The 17,060-nt window shown below is 34.9% G+C and overlaps 1 long non-coding RNA gene across 2 annotated transcripts; it reads right to left on the bottom strand.

Moving 5' to 3' along the window:
• Positions 1-626: 626 nt before the first annotated feature.
• LOC129926472 (uncharacterized) lies at positions 627-13,961 on the bottom strand. Of its 2 annotated transcripts, XR_008778148.1 has the most exons (10): positions 13,572-13,961; positions 12,773-12,970; positions 12,000-12,102; positions 10,445-10,562; positions 6,008-6,146; positions 5,682-5,771; positions 4,157-4,245; positions 3,550-3,690; positions 2,277-2,818; positions 627-2,218 (listed from the first exon to the last, which is right to left on the bottom strand). It is a non-coding gene; the product is annotated as an uncharacterized LOC129926472 (long non-coding RNA). The 2 variants fall into 2 exon arrangements; XR_008778149.1 differs by lacking the exon at positions 12,000-12,102 and having other exon boundaries at positions 13,572-13,959.
• Positions 13,962-17,060: the final 3,099 nt, after the last annotated feature.

Genomic DNA, 17,060 nt, shown 5'->3' with positions numbered 1-17,060 from the left:
ATTCTCAATGTAATCATTGACACTAAGTTATTACCATTCTCAATGTAATCAATGAGGTTAAGATGTTTCCATTCTCAATGTAATCATTGACACTAAGACATTACCATTCTCAATCTAATCATTGACACTAAGACAGTACCATTCTCAATCTAATCATTGACACTAAGTCATTACCATTCTCAATCTTATCATTGACACTAAGACATTACCATTCTCAATCTAATCATTGACATAACATTCTCAATGTAATCAATGACACTAAGACATTACCATTCTCAATGTAATCATTGACACTAAGACATTACCATTCTCAATCTAATCATTGACACTAAAAAATTACCATTCTCAATCTAATCATTGACACTAAGACATTACCATTCTCAATCTAATCATTGACACTAAAAAATTACCATTTTCAATATAATCATTGACACTAAGACATTGCTATTCTCAATATAATCATTGACACTAAGACATTACCATTCTCAATCTAACTATTTGTACCGTCTTGAATGGTGTGAATGTTGATTGAATGGTATAAGGGCCTCTTCTGGCCTTGATGTAGTGTTCTTGTATTCTTAATTAAACACATCACATATTATGGATAAAATAATTACAAACTCCTCTCTGGCAGACAAATATTTATTACATCAAATAATAGTTCAGAAAGTAGGCAATCTCAGCCATAAAATATCATCACGAATTATTTCACATCAAATACAAACTACATCCATAGAAATATCTCCAATTAGGTACTCATATTATTTAATCCAATTTCATAAAACAGAGACACCTACGTCTCTTGATACATCATGGCGCTAACTTACTAAAAAAATGTGATCATGTGATCAAAAATGGTACCTCTTTGCTTGACAATGTGTAAGACCCATTTTCACGTGAACTGAAATCATCTCGTGCATCTCACTCTAATCATATTGTTACACCATTGACACTAAGACATTACCATCCTCAATCTAATGATTGTCTCAGTGTTATCATTGGCACTAAGACATTACTATTCTCAATGTAATGATTGTCTCAGTGTTATCATTGGCACTAAGACATTACTATTCTCAATGTAATCATTGACACTAAGACATTACCATTATCAATCTAATCAATAACACTAAGACATTACCATTCTCACTGTTATCATTGACACTAAGACATTACCATTCTCACTGTTATCATTGACACTAAGACATTACCATTCTCAATCTAATCATTAACACTAAGACATTACCATTCTCCTGCTAGACAAAATTTACATGGTCACAGTTTAAAAGTGAGTAAAGCAACAAACAACAATTAAATTTAAGAATCTATATTCATTACCCAGCTCAAATACAAACAGATGCTTAGATAATAATAAATAATTAATAATATAAATAAAAAATTAGTATAAAAAATATCAATAGTGCAACAACTTGCATTTTTTTTTTTTTGCATTTGCATAGTAACAGAACTGGTAAAGAAAAATACAAAAGACATAAATGTGGGAGCCACCGCTGGGCCAAAGTAAAAACACAGCATATTTTTATTTTTTTAAGCATTGTTCACCCCAGCAGCAGTAAATCGCTACATGGCAAAATAACAAAGCAAAATTTGAGTAATGGTTTAATAATAATAATGATGCTGAAGATAAAAGATGAGTGCAGTGTTTTCATAAACCCTATTACAACCTACTTTCCTCTATGGCAAAAAGGTGCCTGAGTTAATCTTTATAGTGCTTACAGGAGTACCCCGTTACGCCATCCTTGAAGATACCATTTGGCATGCAGTCGCCCCCCATGTGGGATAATTTTCCAACCCATCACAGCTGTTGAATAAGTATTTCTTCTATACTACCCACACCAGCCTCCAGCAGAACATTTTTTTAAGGTAGTTCTGCCAGTGTATGAAAGTTTGGTGAGAACTACTGCTTGGATATATATATATATATTTAATTGTGAAACTTGAAAAAACTTCTTTTTTGAAACAAAACTAAATATAACTTTTATTACAACATAACACTAACCCTAATACTAACCTAGATGAAATGAAATAAATCTAGTAGCAATAATATAAAATGGTATTTTAAACAAAATCTAACTCACTACAAAAAACCTGTCTGTACAGTTTCAGATCCCTGGGTAATTTGCATTACACTAGACCATTTTTGTAATTTCACCATCCTCACTGCATATCCGCCAACCAATCGCTAATTTCTCAACGTTACCTTGGAAACACCCACACTCCATAACACTGCTATACACATTTTTATGAACATACAAAACATAAACATTGTATAATTATGTCTTTATATAACTTTTGTTTTATAATTATTTTATCTAAGTAATTGACTAAGTAATTGTAATCATCGTCCTAAATATAATTTTGAGATCTTGTTTTCTAGTCTTAACATTACGAAAGATAACAATCTAAAAGGTTAATAGTTATTGAGCTAACAAACTAATATTAGAAAATGGTAAAAAATCACTGAATACAATATATATACAGGGTGCGTCCAAAAAAATGTATACACACTTTGAACTGTCATAGACAATTTGCTGCTAAATTTCAGCACATGGAAAGCTTAATGTCTAATTAGAAAAATAAATGTGAAGGTGGTTCTGTACCACACACAGTACCAGAGTGGCAAGGAATTAACTGCAACATGGCAGACGCGCGTTTGAGTTTTGAAGAGCGGAAGCAGATAATTATCAAAATCATCCAAGCCATAGCTGTCTGCGCCAATAGCTGCAAAGCCAGCTGCTGGAGATGTGGGAATTGTTGCATTGAACAGAACACCATCAAAAGCTCCAAGTGCATTTGTACCCTAAAAAAATAAAAATAATTACATCTTATTTATTTACCACAGCTTTAATCATTAAAAGATTCCTTCCAAAAAGTTTCAAAGAGAAATGTTTAGGATTCTGAGCAACACAGAGTAAGCTTAGTTTTTTTAAGTATCAGTCTAATTCATTTTATATAATGTTTTCTCAAACTCAGTTTACTAACAGAAAGTATTTTAATAGGTTAGTTTTAAAATTGCAGGAGTTTCATTACATTTTTGGTTCTCTGCAGTGGCAATGGACAAAAATATTCACAATGAAAAGCCAATTTCATTCAAGGAATAATTATGTTGGACTAAGTTCAACTCTAATTGCCTTTTTCAACAGCTCTATGTACATAAAAGTTTTGGGAATTCATCTATCAACATGTGACATCAGCATAATGTCATAAACTCTTCTAACAATTTTTTTCATGACATAAGAGATGGCAGATGATATAAAGGTTATCTGTTTCTGTGGCCTACGGTTAACAAGGGTGTCATGTGGCCAGCACAATGACCAACCACAGTTTACTTTTCCCCAACTAATATCAGGTACCCATTAGAGCTGTGTGGACTCAGAGGCGCCCAAAGATCCAGAAATTAAAAATCTTAGTCTTCACCAGGATTTGTACCTAGGACCCACGGTTTGGAAGCCAAGCGCTTTACTGTTTAACCATGGCGCCTCCATTTTTAATTTTTTTTTTTTTTTGATTTTTTTCTCAAAAATTGTATACCTTCAAAGTCATCAAGATAAGGCAGACGAAATGGTTGGGAGGGAGGGGGTCAGAATATGATCCTTTTTGTCCAGTAGATATAATGGTCAGTTTGTAGACTTCATCAAGCCCTAACTTGAGAACTGCTAGGTCAGACACAAACTGTGAAAGATGGAATGTGATAATATGAATATATATATATGAATACAATATTAAAGTGCTGACTTATTTATTACTAAAGCATCTCCAGATTTTCTTTTGCTAAGTCTTTCTTTTAACCATCTGGTGTGGCACAGCAGTAGGCTCTTTTTTTTTTCATTGCAAGTCTATGGTTATTTTTTTAAAATCTTTTTGTCTACCAACACTCTTTAAACTATTTCCCAGGTGGATTCCCTTCTTTAAATGTCTGTCTGTTAACATTTCAGCAAAGGTACAAGATATGAATACATTGCTGAGAATGTTCTGCATTAGACACTTTAGGCCTACTCTGCTACTCTATCACCTAAATAAATTAAGTTATGCTTCTTTTCCTTGCTCTTTGTTTCACTGCCAAGTTTGATACTTAATACAAAAAGAGTCAAAGGAATTCATCAGATTAATTTAATATTTAAAAATAGAATTGACTCACCATTAGCTGTCCCAATGAATGAACCATAATGTCAGGTTGACCATTAACCCTATCTTACTGTACCAGACATTCATGCTTGTTAGTTTAGCCTAAAGATAACAATGGTAGTGATATTTAGCTGCAAACATTCTACTAAATTTATATAACTGGTAATAAAATATAGTTAAAACAAAAGAAAGTCCATAGAAAAGAGATACAAATAAAACATAAAACAGTCTAATTTAAAACTAAATAAAATGATTAATTAATACATTCTTTTTAAGACTGGATGGCTGCCTGGTTGTGCAGTATGCACACTGGATTATCTTACACAATGGTGCCAGGTTCATACTCTGCCAGCTTCTTCTTCTTCTTCATCGTTCTCATTGTTACGTTGGAGTGTTCATATGACTAGACCAATACATGAGATGAACTGCGCAGTGGTTTCCAAATCAGGGAGCTCTCCATATAGTTTTCTTTCTATTGGGGTGATTTGGGGCCAATGTCTTATACGGGCCTCTTGGTAGAGAGAGCAGTTTTGGAGGACGTGGTCGGCATTTTCTGGTGATACTCCACATGGGCAGATTTCACTGGTTCCAATTTTGAGCTTCCGGAACATGTGTTGTCGCATTCTGTTGTGTCCGGTCCTGAGTCGAAAGATTAGACGTTGGTCTTGTCGGGATAGCTTATAGTAAACATCATCTTTCTTGTGATTTGGATGGGAGCTCGTTCATTTCTCATTTATTTTATCTACAATTAATTTCTTCATTTCTTCTGGATAGAGTGCAGAGTTTACTTGTGAGTTTGTTCTCCCACTCTTGGCGAGTGTGTCAGCCTTCTCATTTCCTGCTAGTTGTATGTGAGCTGGTATCCATTGAATAACAGTTTTTTTGCTGTTGTTGTTGAGCTTTGTAAGTGCTGTTCTGAGGTTTTTAATATAAGGGGAATCAGAGTTTTGCAAGCTTTGGAGGGTTGTTTTCGCGTCTGTTAGAAAGACAATCTGACTGTGAGGGGAACTTGGATGATTTGCTAGCATGGTAGCAGCTAGTGCTTCCCTTTCTGCTCTGTGACTGTCAGAGAGCTCTCCAGTTGCAATGGATTTTTCTTGTTTTTCTCCATCTGGCCATTCGATAAGTATTCCAGCTCCTCCGTTTGTGGTGGCTTTATGGGATGAGCCATCCGTGTAAACTCTGATCCACTGATTGCTAGGGTAATTGGTATGTAGAAAACAGTTCACTATTTCCTTGAGCTCTGTTGGTCTGTAATCAGATTTTCTTTTTATGTTTTCAAAATGGTCCCTTATAGTAGGAAGAGGGCTTTCGTCCCAGGGTGGAGATTCATTATAGTGTATCGAGGATTCCAGAGTAATTTTTTCAAGTTGGTGTTTCTTTTTTAGGTTTAGAACTCTGCCAGCTGACATCAAACTTTTGAATTCATTTGTCAGTAATTATATTTTCTTTTTTTTTTTTAAATACAAGCCTCATGCAATAGCAGTCTTTAACTTTTTCTTTATTTTAAGCAGAAGAATCTAATGAAATATACTTACAAAACTTCCTTTAAGATTTCAAGTTAAAAGTTGTGGGTGAACATCATCCCAGGGTATACCAGGACCTATACAGATAGAGTGGTCATGAGTCTGAAATAGAAATAAAGTGATTGTGTCTGAAAAACTTTTTTCTTTTATTAATCAGAGTTAATATGTCATCTAGGTATGTCAAATAGATAGGTTTTCCAACCTGTAGGTATGTCTGACAGATATGTCATAAAGAGTCTTACAGTCTAGTAATGTAACATGCTGACCAATTTTTTCTTTAGAATCTTAAGGGGAGGGGAGGGAGGTAAGAAGAGTGCTTTTAAGAAATTATTACTCACTATGGTTTCAATTACAATGGTCAGGTCAGTTCATCAGGGCTGATCAATCCAACATAAGATCCACTATTTGGTAATTTACCTACGCCACTGTCATGCTTTAAATATTTCCAGCCAATAGAAGTAAATTGAGTTGTATGTGCTGAGAAAGGAAGACAAAAAAATGTTTGTAAAATGTTTCACATATTTTAGTTGTTCCTTCAGAGTTGAAGATAATTTACTTCCTAGTCCTAACTTCCAGAAGGATGACAGCAGGCAGGGTATTAACCCAGGACCATTGAGAAGTCCAAACAATATACCACACGACCAGGCAGCCAGCCTGTATGTATTATAAGTGTGATTCAATATGTTATAAATCTATATTTTATATATGTTATAAGTGTGATTCAATTTGTTTAAAACTACAAAATTCATTTTTTTTTAGGTTTACTGTTTTTGACAGTCAAAATAGTGGTTTACATTTTTTTCCCACCATTTAAGAATTCCGATTACAATACAAAATTTAAAAAAATATAAAAAAAAACCACATACACACATACAAAAGATTTGTAAAAAGCCTTGGCAGTCACATCAAACAATTTTTCAAAACCAACAACATGCATATCCTTGATACAAAACACACACACTGGTCATTTTAGCCATAAGAGATGTACCTGTTACCAGATGTACCAGTAAGGTTGATTGGCTGTATTGTTAAAGATTAAAAGCAAACCATTATCCATACAGATCTAGTTTCACTAGAGAAAAGATTTTTTTTCTTGGTATCCAAATTCTTATGTATAAGATTTCTATAATGTGTCTTCTTTCTACTATAACATGCTCAGTACACTTTTATTGTATAAATACGGTAAGGGTTATATAATTTGGCTCTAAATGAAAGATTTACCTGCTTTCCATATGAAGGGAGGGGGGGGGGGGCAAACATTATAGTTTCGGTTCTAATGCAGTCATAAGACCATATCTAGTATGACAGTCGACAGTAGAAACTTGCAATTAGATTCCATTATAGTTTCGGTTCTAATGCAGTCATAAGACCATATCTAGTATGACAGTCGACAGTAGAAACTTGCAATTAGATTCCAAGCAATAGTTCTACAAGTATATAGTGAATTTAAGATGTAGCACATAAATTATAATTTCCAAAATCTAAACATAATTTTTCTATTGCACAAAGTTATCCAGCTAGAGCTAAATTTTAAAGTAAGAGGCAATTCACAGTTGGAAACATATGAAAATATAAAGTAAAAATATTAATGTCCATCATGCATCAGGTTTAATTACAAAATGAGGATACTGAACACTTCAAGAACTTTAAATATTTCCTTTTCCACAACCAAGGTAACCAATCGAGCCTAGTAGGAAGCGTGGTCAAGAGGCCAACTACGCTTGAACTTGGCTTAGCTTGGCTGCCTATGAAGGGGGCAAGAGGTTCGACACACAACTCGAGTTGAGTTGTGTTTACTGAGTGCTTTAAGGCAGTTAGAAAACCTACTCCCACTGGTCCACAAATGAGATTCGACTATAGTGCTCTGAGCATGCTATAAGCATGAAAGTAGCACTATATGAAAGCCATAATTTATTTATATAGTAAATATTTAGGGTTAGAAACATGCTTACAATTCAAGTAGATTTCCTTATTGAATGACACTACAAAATGTAATCATGTATAATCTGGATATTCTTCTTTGTTTTTATTATTCATTAACTTCAACAGACCTACTTTATTTTCAGTGTCAGAGCAGAAGCACCAACAAATGTTTCATTTTTTTTTATCTTTTAAAAAAAAAAAGACTCACAACATAGCAAGTAAACTGCTTTACTATCGAAGTTAGTGGAATTAATTTAGGTGAATAGATAGTTCAGGATGCATGCCATAGTTTTACTTCTTCTAGACTTAATCATTATTTCAATTTATCAGACAATAGTTACCCAGATAACGATCCTGACTGCCAGGTCGTGCAGTTTGCGCGCTGGACTGTCGATCGGATTTATCGATGGTCTCTAGTTCAAACCCTGCCTGCTCCCATCCCCCATCACCCTGCGTGAGGTTTGGACTAGGAAGTAAACTATCTTCAACTCTGAAGGGACATCCGAAACATGTAAAACAATTTACAAACATTCCAAAGATAAATACATGTTAAATTAGTTATAACTTATGAAGACATATAGCTATTGACATAGTTTTGATTTAAATTTGAGGATAAAATGTAAAAACAAAAAAACCTTCATTAAAATTATAACAAATAGATAGTTGTATATTCTATAGCCCCATTTTCTAAAAGATCAATAGCAAATATTCTTTTTTTATGCTTTGTTTAAGCCTGCTTAGCATACTTTATAAAAGTGCATAATTTGACTATAGTAAGTATTGCTTATAATATTAGCCTTTTCTTGCATCAAAGTAAATCAGAAATATTATTTTAAAATCAATTGTTGATTTAACATAATCATCAATTTAGTGGCTCAGAAAAGAAAAAATGTCTGAAAAAATGATTATAATTTTTAGAATAGTTGCGGATTAAAATGTAATAAGAATGCCTTTTAAAACTTGCAATCTATAGGGCTTGCTAATAAAAATACCAGAGTGGAGATCTATCACAATGTGAGAAATGGCGAGGCATCACTTTGCTGTCAGTACCAAGCAAGATTTTTAGCAGAATCCTACTAAACAGAATAAAGGGAGCATGTAATGAACACCTAAGGGAAGAACAGGCCGGATTCAGAAAAGGGAGATCTTGTGCTGACCAAATAGCTACACTCAGGATAATTGTAGAACAATGTGTCGAATGGCAATCTCCTCTCTATGCAACTTTTGTTGACTTTGAAAAAGCTTTTGATAGTGTCGACAGAGAATCTATTTGGACTGTAATGAGACATTATGGGATCCCCAATAAAATAATAACCATAATCAAGAATCTTTATGATGGTTTCACCTGCTAAGTAACCCACTGTGGCAAGCTGTCAGAGGAATTTCCAGTCACAACAGGAGTCAAACAGGGATGTCTTCTTTCACCACTCCTGTTCCTTCTAGTACTGGATTGGGTCACAAAAGAAGCCTACTCTAAAGCAGGGAAAGGAATCCAATGGACTCTCATACAAAAGCTGGAAGATCTGGAATTCGCTGATGACATAGCCCTATTATCACACAGACTACAGGATATGCAAGTAAAGGTCACAGCTTTAAGCGAAGTAGGAAAAAGAGTAGGCCTCAAAATAAACCACCAAAAAACTAAAGTACTTAAAGTAAACAATAAACAAAGTGGAGACATAGTATTGAATTCTCAGACAATAGACCAAATAGAAAATTTTATATACCTTGGGAGTGCAGTCAGTATATCAGGTGGAACAGATGAAGACATTAAACGCCGTATAAATCTAGCATGTCAGACATTTACACAGCTAAAACCAACCTGGAAATCTCCTTACATCTCAAACAAGACTAAACTAAGAATCTTTAACTCTAATGTCAAGGCTGTCCTACTGTATGGTTCTGAAACATGGAGAACAACTGAAGCCACAACAAAAAAAATACAGACCTTCATCAACAGATGCCTGAGAAATATCCTAAAAATACACTGGTATGACAAAGTAGAAAACACCAAACTGTGGGAGATGAGTGGACAGAAAAATATAGAAGTGCAGATCTTAGAGAGGAAGTGGAGATGGATTGGTCACACCCTTAGAAAAGATACCAGCAACAGAGCTAGGCAGGCCTTAGAGTGGAACCCCCAGGGAACAAGACGCAAAGGAAGACCAAAAAGAACATGGCGACGCAGTGTACTTGAAGAAGCAGAGAAGACCGGGAAGAGCTGGGACACCATCAAAAAGCTAGCAAGAGACCGTGGAGAGTGGCGAGTTTTTGTCAAGGCCCTATGTTCCATAAGGAACTCAAAGGAGTGATGATGATGATGAATCTATAGGGCAGATGATGTAAATGTCATCTGTTTCAGTGGCCTACAGTTATAAAGGTATCATGATATGGCCAGCACAATGATAAACCTTCTTTACTTCCCCAACTAATGTCATTAGAATTGCATGGACTTGAGGCACTCTAAGATCCTGAAATTCAAAAACAATCTTCACCAAGATTTGAACCTGAAAACTCTAGCTTAAAAGCAGTTGCACTTAACCACTTAGCAAGTCCTCCCCCCCCCCCCATTAAAAAATCAAATGTTCCATTATGAATCAGCACATCATCATTTGCAGAGAGAATTGCTGCCAATCTTTTGACTATACAGGATATAGCTAGCTTAAGTACAATAGAGATAACTTTATTCAAGAATTTTTAACTTTGGCTGAATGTGCATTGTGACAAGCTAATTTAGGAACTGGCTTATACTGTAACATTTATTTAAATATTTTAGACTAAAATTACAACTATTATACACTAAAATAAAATGTTATTTCATTCACTATGTCATTATGTTATGGAGTGTTTACCCTGGCCCAGCATCCTCCTCCTTTTGCAGCATTACATGTACTGTAATCTTCAGGGGCCCAAAGACTTTTTCCAGTGATGTAAGCCTCCAGAGAATCATATGTCCTTGGATAATGGCAGCTGTGAACAGAATCCCTTTTGCATAACACTTTCCAAAATGTACAAACTATTTAAATATATTAATATATGCCTTTATTCTAAAAACAACCTCATAATAATATACTTATTCTTTTAAAAGTTTCATAGAATTTATTACATGCTAGATATCCTTATATGTTCACCTAGATGTCTACAAGCTAGCAGAGTTGTTTGTTAGGAAGTTGATTAGGTCTTTCCAAACTCAGCCACTTTCAAAACTTAATAAATAGTGAACAATACACAAGTTACACCTAAAATAAAAATGCCAACAAAAGAGCTATTCAGGCTTCAGATGGGAACCCACAGACACAAGGCACAGAGGAAGACCAAAAAGAACAGGACAAACACAATCTTCATATCTTCTAGATTACAGGCATTACTTCAAAATAGAATATAATTATGTCCTATGCATTTCATGATCAATCAAGTCATGCATGTTAATAAGTTACTTCAACTCTACTAAGTCATTGGTTTTCCTGGCTGATTGAGGCATCCCATTCCACTCTCTAATGGCATTAGGGAAAATTGAAAATAATTATGTGGTGTTGTCTTTTTATCTGTTTCTATCTCATCATCACTAGCTTTGGGGAGTAAAAAACTTAACCAACATACCCAATAACATAAACAGATTTAGCTCATTTTTTTTTTATCTTTTAAAATGTCATGAGCAATATCCCATCCTTCATCATGTGCTATAATTAAAATATTTTTAAAAGCCATTTAAATCCCAAGCCCGGGTGAAAAAGGAGGAGGGTTTGGCGTGGGGCTAGCGACCCCACCCTGTAAAACCACTATTGCTACAGAAACGGCAAACTCGACACACCAGGTGGGAGGAGGCTTCAGACATTGCCAATGACAGATCTTTATGGAGACAGCTTGCCGCCCAATGCGCCGAACGGCGCGGGAGGACCTAAGTCTAAAGTAAGTTTAAATCTAATGCATTTCTCAAAGTCTGCAAATAGAGAGATAACAAAGATGTCTGGTAAATGTTGTATGCAGGCCTTCTAACAGAACTAATAATTTCAAAAACAAAAATGATTTGGAAAATATGACCCTAAATATACAATCTGTTGAATTTCAATAATCAATTTATTTATGAACCATCTGGTTTATTATATATTCAAAAAATATTTTGATAAGTTTAAAAGCTATAGAAGATTGTCCTTATGATCACTTGAGAAAAAATGTCAATATACATTAGAAGTCAGAATACTTTTTATATCATTTCTACAATGATTCCCTATAGAATAAGTGATGCCTTTTGATGACAAGAAACTAATCTTTAACTCTTGGACAACTATCAGATACATCCAATATGATCTGGTAAAAACAAAGATCTTCACTTTTTCCAAAAATATACAAGTATTATTATACAGTATGTCTTATAAAGATAGTATAGTATAAAATGTAGACAATTACCTTTATAATAAGACCCAAGATGCAGTATTTCCCATGGCTGTGCAGCCCCAGCTGAGACCTACATATTTATTTAATCAACACTATAGCCTCTCTCATTCCATATCTGATGAAGATAAATTAAAATTAGTTGTTAGATTTATACAAAGTCCCTGTGGGGCTGAGGGGCATACACCAGTTGGCTACCTTTCAAGGGGCTGGATTTAGAATTCCAGTAAGCACCACACATTTTCATAAATTTTCAATTTAGATTTGGCTTGAGCTATGTTGCAGAAAGGGTTAAGTAAGGGTTGGAAACAGCATGGAAATCTTCTCCCAAATACTGCTTCTCCCCACATGTTCCCCAAAGAGCTTAAACTGAGCACTGAGCAAGCTTTATGTTATGATAAACCAAAGAAAAATAATAAATAAATAAACATCTAAATTTCATTCAACAGAAAAGTAAAATCTAGACAGTCAACTGTTAATTAAGGCTAGTAGAAACTAGAACAAATATTCGTTTTATAGAGTTCATTTTCAAGAATGTTGTTTATTATGTTGCTATCTTGACTAAGGCTAACTCATTTGACACAGAGGGCAATTCAAACCCAAGCAAAGGGGCATAGCACTTGTAATACATATTAACATAAACTTTTTCATATTGAGTTAAATATAAATATCTTTATATTATGAACTAAACTGTGTATGTAATAGAGACCAACAAAAAAACAAAAACAGTCTAGAGAAAACCAATACATAAGATCATAGAAAGTGTAGGTGCAGCTACGGAAACTTACCCCAAAGTAGTCTATTGTTAAATTATGCCTTCTTTTAGCTCCAGTAATCCATCCTTTCTTTGTCTACTCAATTAATCATAAACACTATTGTTTGGTGGTCTCCATGATCCTAGGTTAGACCCCTGCCTGCTGCCACCCCACATCTTCTTGTGGGAAGTTCAAGCTAGAATGTAGTTGTTTTCAACTCTGAAGGAACATCTGAAACATGTAAAACATTTTTACAATAACCGAGTCAGAAACCCCATTGACAACGAACAACATGCTGAGAATTACTCCCTTAGAGCATGTGAGAGGAAGCGAGCAGTGAGTCTTAAGGTTGCCTTGTCCCCGTACAAGGACAGCCTCTGTGTCGTACATGAACCAGTATTCTCTCTATCTAAGCCTTGTCCCAATCGTCCTTCGTGCAGAACTCTGCATTCATAAAGAATGTGGTCTATTGTTTCATCGTCCTCCATGCAATGGCGACACCGTGTGTCGTAGTTCTCCTTCCATCATCCGAGGTAAGCACCAATTGGACAATGGCCGACCCGGAACTGGGCTAGGACTGCCTTTTCCGCACGATTCAGATGTTCCTTCAGAGTTGAAAACAACTACAATAACCAGAATGGGTCACCACAATTTAGATCCTGCACACATAATAATTCCAGACTCATCATAGATAATCAGTAAGTCAAAGTTAATAAGTAAATACTGTTTGCATCAGTTTAATTTAACTGAAAAAAAAAACTTAATAAATATGTCATAGAAAAAAGCAGTTTTAAAATCAAAATCAAGAAATTACTATTTTTCTCAAATTGACCTTAATTATAAATAGTCTAAGATTTCATTCCCCTGAATCTCTGGATAGTTGACAAAGTACCGTAGTTTTGAAGTTGCCTAGGAAAACATTTTTTTAGGAATTAGTTTCAAAAAGATCAAACTCATGCCTGTAATAAACCTTCCTCAGTTACCAGTACTATAAAAAAAAATCCTGTGTTTGGTACCATGGGGTCAGTTTAAGCTTTATTAGTCTCATTGTAATTTTTTCATTTATGTTTTGAATTCTCTTAATTAAATAACATTAAATCTCTAAAATCAGTGGCCTGACTTTAAACTTATCTGTTTGTTTCTAGTGTAACAGTGTAAGCTTACTTTATCAACTCTATGCAGTCTCATTTATTCTATTTTACATGTTGTTGTTTTTTTATTTGCTTAGTTGTTGCTTTTTTTTTTTTTTTAAAGCATCAAATTTACATAAAGAAAAAAATAATATCTTTTTGATGTATTTTTTTTTCTGCCTTTTTATTATGTTTTTCTTTTAATACTTAATAGGCCTACATAGATCTCTATATTGAACTTCCAAATTACAGCAGTTTTTTGTTTAGAAGCCATAATGATATTATGCACATTACCAAATTAGTTAATTTAATTAGGTTTGGACAAAGATGTACATTAGATTTATACAGATCTAGAGTCTAGTAATCTTTAATTCATAACATGTTATGATGACTGGTAATCTGATTATAATTATGACATGTCACATGGTGTAAAATAAAAATGATAAGATTCAACTTGGCAGAATTTAAGTCATTGCATGACTAGATGCATGACGCGTAGGACATAATCATCTTCTTTTTTTCAAAGTAACGTCTGTATTTTATAAGATAAGAAGATTCAACAATCTAATTCTAATATATCTAGATATCTAGAATTCTCTTTTGAATTACAGACACGTCTTCAAGAAGACATGCTAATTACGTCAAATGTGTTTAATGTGTCAATCTAGTCATGCATGTTAATAAGTGGCTTAAACTCTAAGTTGGTGTTCCTGGCTGATCCAGGCAACCCATTCCAGACTCTAATGGCACTAGGGAAGAAGAACTTGTACTTGTAATCAAGGGCGGATTGGATGTCAAAATCGGTCCAGGCATTTCTAAACAGTACATTTCGTAAATTGTATATCATTTGATGGGTCTCCAATTATATGCCTATCTGTTCTCAAAATCATTGGGTTTTTTTAATGACGTATCGATAAATGCATGCATGCTCTATAATACTCTATATCTTTAAAAGAAATATAGGACTTATGTTGCTTTTGAATCGTCCTAACGAATGAAGCCTACTAATAGCACTGTCTACGTATGTAGGCTATTACATTTTTTTTTGAACATGTGTGAGATTAAATGAGTATTACACTGTAGTCTGTAAAAGATGTATTTAACTTGATGCTCATATAGCCCCTTATATAAGAGAATATTATAAAACCTTTAAAAATTTTATGCGTGCCATAGTGGCATTCATGAGACCATTTAGGCCAGGCATGTCAAACTCATTAAGGTGTATGGGCCACATAAAAAACTTACTATGACCTGAGGGGCCGCAGCCAAAAATCAGTTGCAAAACAACCTACTAGTTTTATGTAAATTATAAACAATAGAGAGGAAGTGGAGATGGATTGGTCAGACCCTTAGAAAAGATACCAGCAACAGCGCTAGGCAGGCCTTTGAGTGGAACCACCAGGGAACAAGACGCAGAGGAAAACCAAAAAGAACATGGCGCATCAGTGTACTTGAAGAAGTAGAGAAGACCGGGAAGAGTTGGGAAACCATAAAAAAACTAGCAAGAGACCGTGGAGAGTGGCGTGTTTTTGTCGAGGCCCTATGTTCCATGAGGAACTCAAAGTAGTGATGATGATGATAAACAATACAATAGAATACATTATTTAATAGCATACCTGTCCCATAGTTAGCTAAATTTGTAGTAGCCTACTATTTTGGTAATTATAAATTACAATGATTACGCGTTATTTTCTTTGTCCTGATGCTTAACATTCTTTCTGGGATACAAGTTTATAAATGTCTGATTGAAGCTTGTTTGCCAATGACACTTTCATCACTGATGACAAATTTTGATCAGGTAATCTCGAACGGGAAGGTGTTTTTGTAGCTTTCATTATGGAAAAGAACTGCTCACAGAGATCAGTGCTTCCAAACAAAGCAAGAATTCGGGCTGCAAATTTCCGCAATTTAACTTTCTTTACAGGTAAATAACTGTAAAAATTTTGGCACAGCCACTTCTATCTACTTCGCTTTCAACAAAGATCCAGACTGCTTTTCCATCAGCTCTAGTTGCACATTATAGCAGCATTTTCAGAAGCAAATAAAAATGGAGATACAAACAACGAAAATTCTTGCTCGTATGAAACGAAGTCAAGAAAACGGTCATTGAAAAGCATCTACTAATGATTCCAGGTGTAGGACATATTTACCAAATGTTGTAGCCGTATTTAAAATTTTTAGTTCCTGACACGTTGCGACGTGAACAAGATTTTCTATTCATATTTGATTTATCCATAGTCGTAATTTTGCTTGAAAGCACTTGACATGATCACACGCAGTAGTGACAATTTTGTCTTTACTTTGAAGTTTTAAATTCAAGTCTTGCAGGTGACCATTGAGATCAACTATAAATGCAAAAATCCTGAATCCATTCGTCAGCTTGGAAATGTTCAACATGTTCAGAAACAATACATTTTCTTCACGCAGTGCAAAAAATCTCAGCTTTAACGACACACTCCTTCAGAAACTCACATTCACTAATGATTTGCTATGGCTTGCAATTAAGTTCGACAAAATGTAGCTTGCTTTCACTGCAGACTCATTCTCGTTGTTCAGCTTAACAAATACTTGTTTCAATTCAAGTAACTTGTTATCTCTTATTTTCCAGCGTAATAGTCTAATATTATTTTGATAATTTTTTAGCTGGCCAAGCGGGCCGCATGCAAAGTGTCGCCGAACGCCGTGTTTGATATGCCTGCTTTAGGGCCCCTTTGAGTACCGGCCCACCGGGCATTTCCCCAAATGTCCATATAGCCAGTCCGCCCCTGCCTGTAATAATATAACATTATTATTGTTATAAAGGAGGCTGTTACATTTATATGTGTATCTGTGTATGCTGTGTGTTTGTTTTCTTGTAGTCTCCCTTATTCTACTGTTCAGTGTTTTCACGTCCGAACAGATCGAGACAGCTGGGGGTCACTTACAAAGGCTGCGGCATACACATTTGAGACCAAAAGAAAATCTGCTGCCGAGGACAGACGCAGACGGCGAAAAGAAAATCTAATTCGATCACCTGAGGACAATGGTTATTCTTGCCCTGTGTGTGGCAGGGTATGTAGGTCACAGCTAGGGGTGCGCATCCATGGGAAATACCGCATTCCTTACTAATCTTCGAAGACAAGCCTTATTAGTGTGTTGACGTATTTTCTCAAGTTTGTTTGGCCTATAATTGTGTATTACACTCTCCTGTT

The sequence above is a fragment of the Biomphalaria glabrata genome, chromosome 5 (assembly GCF_947242115.1).
Source record: "Biomphalaria glabrata chromosome 5, xgBioGlab47.1, whole genome shotgun sequence".
Taxonomy (NCBI): Eukaryota; Metazoa; Mollusca; class Gastropoda; family Planorbidae; genus Biomphalaria; species Biomphalaria glabrata.
Note: the sequence above shows the minus strand (reverse complement) of the source record. Positions and strands in the feature narration are given on the sequence as shown.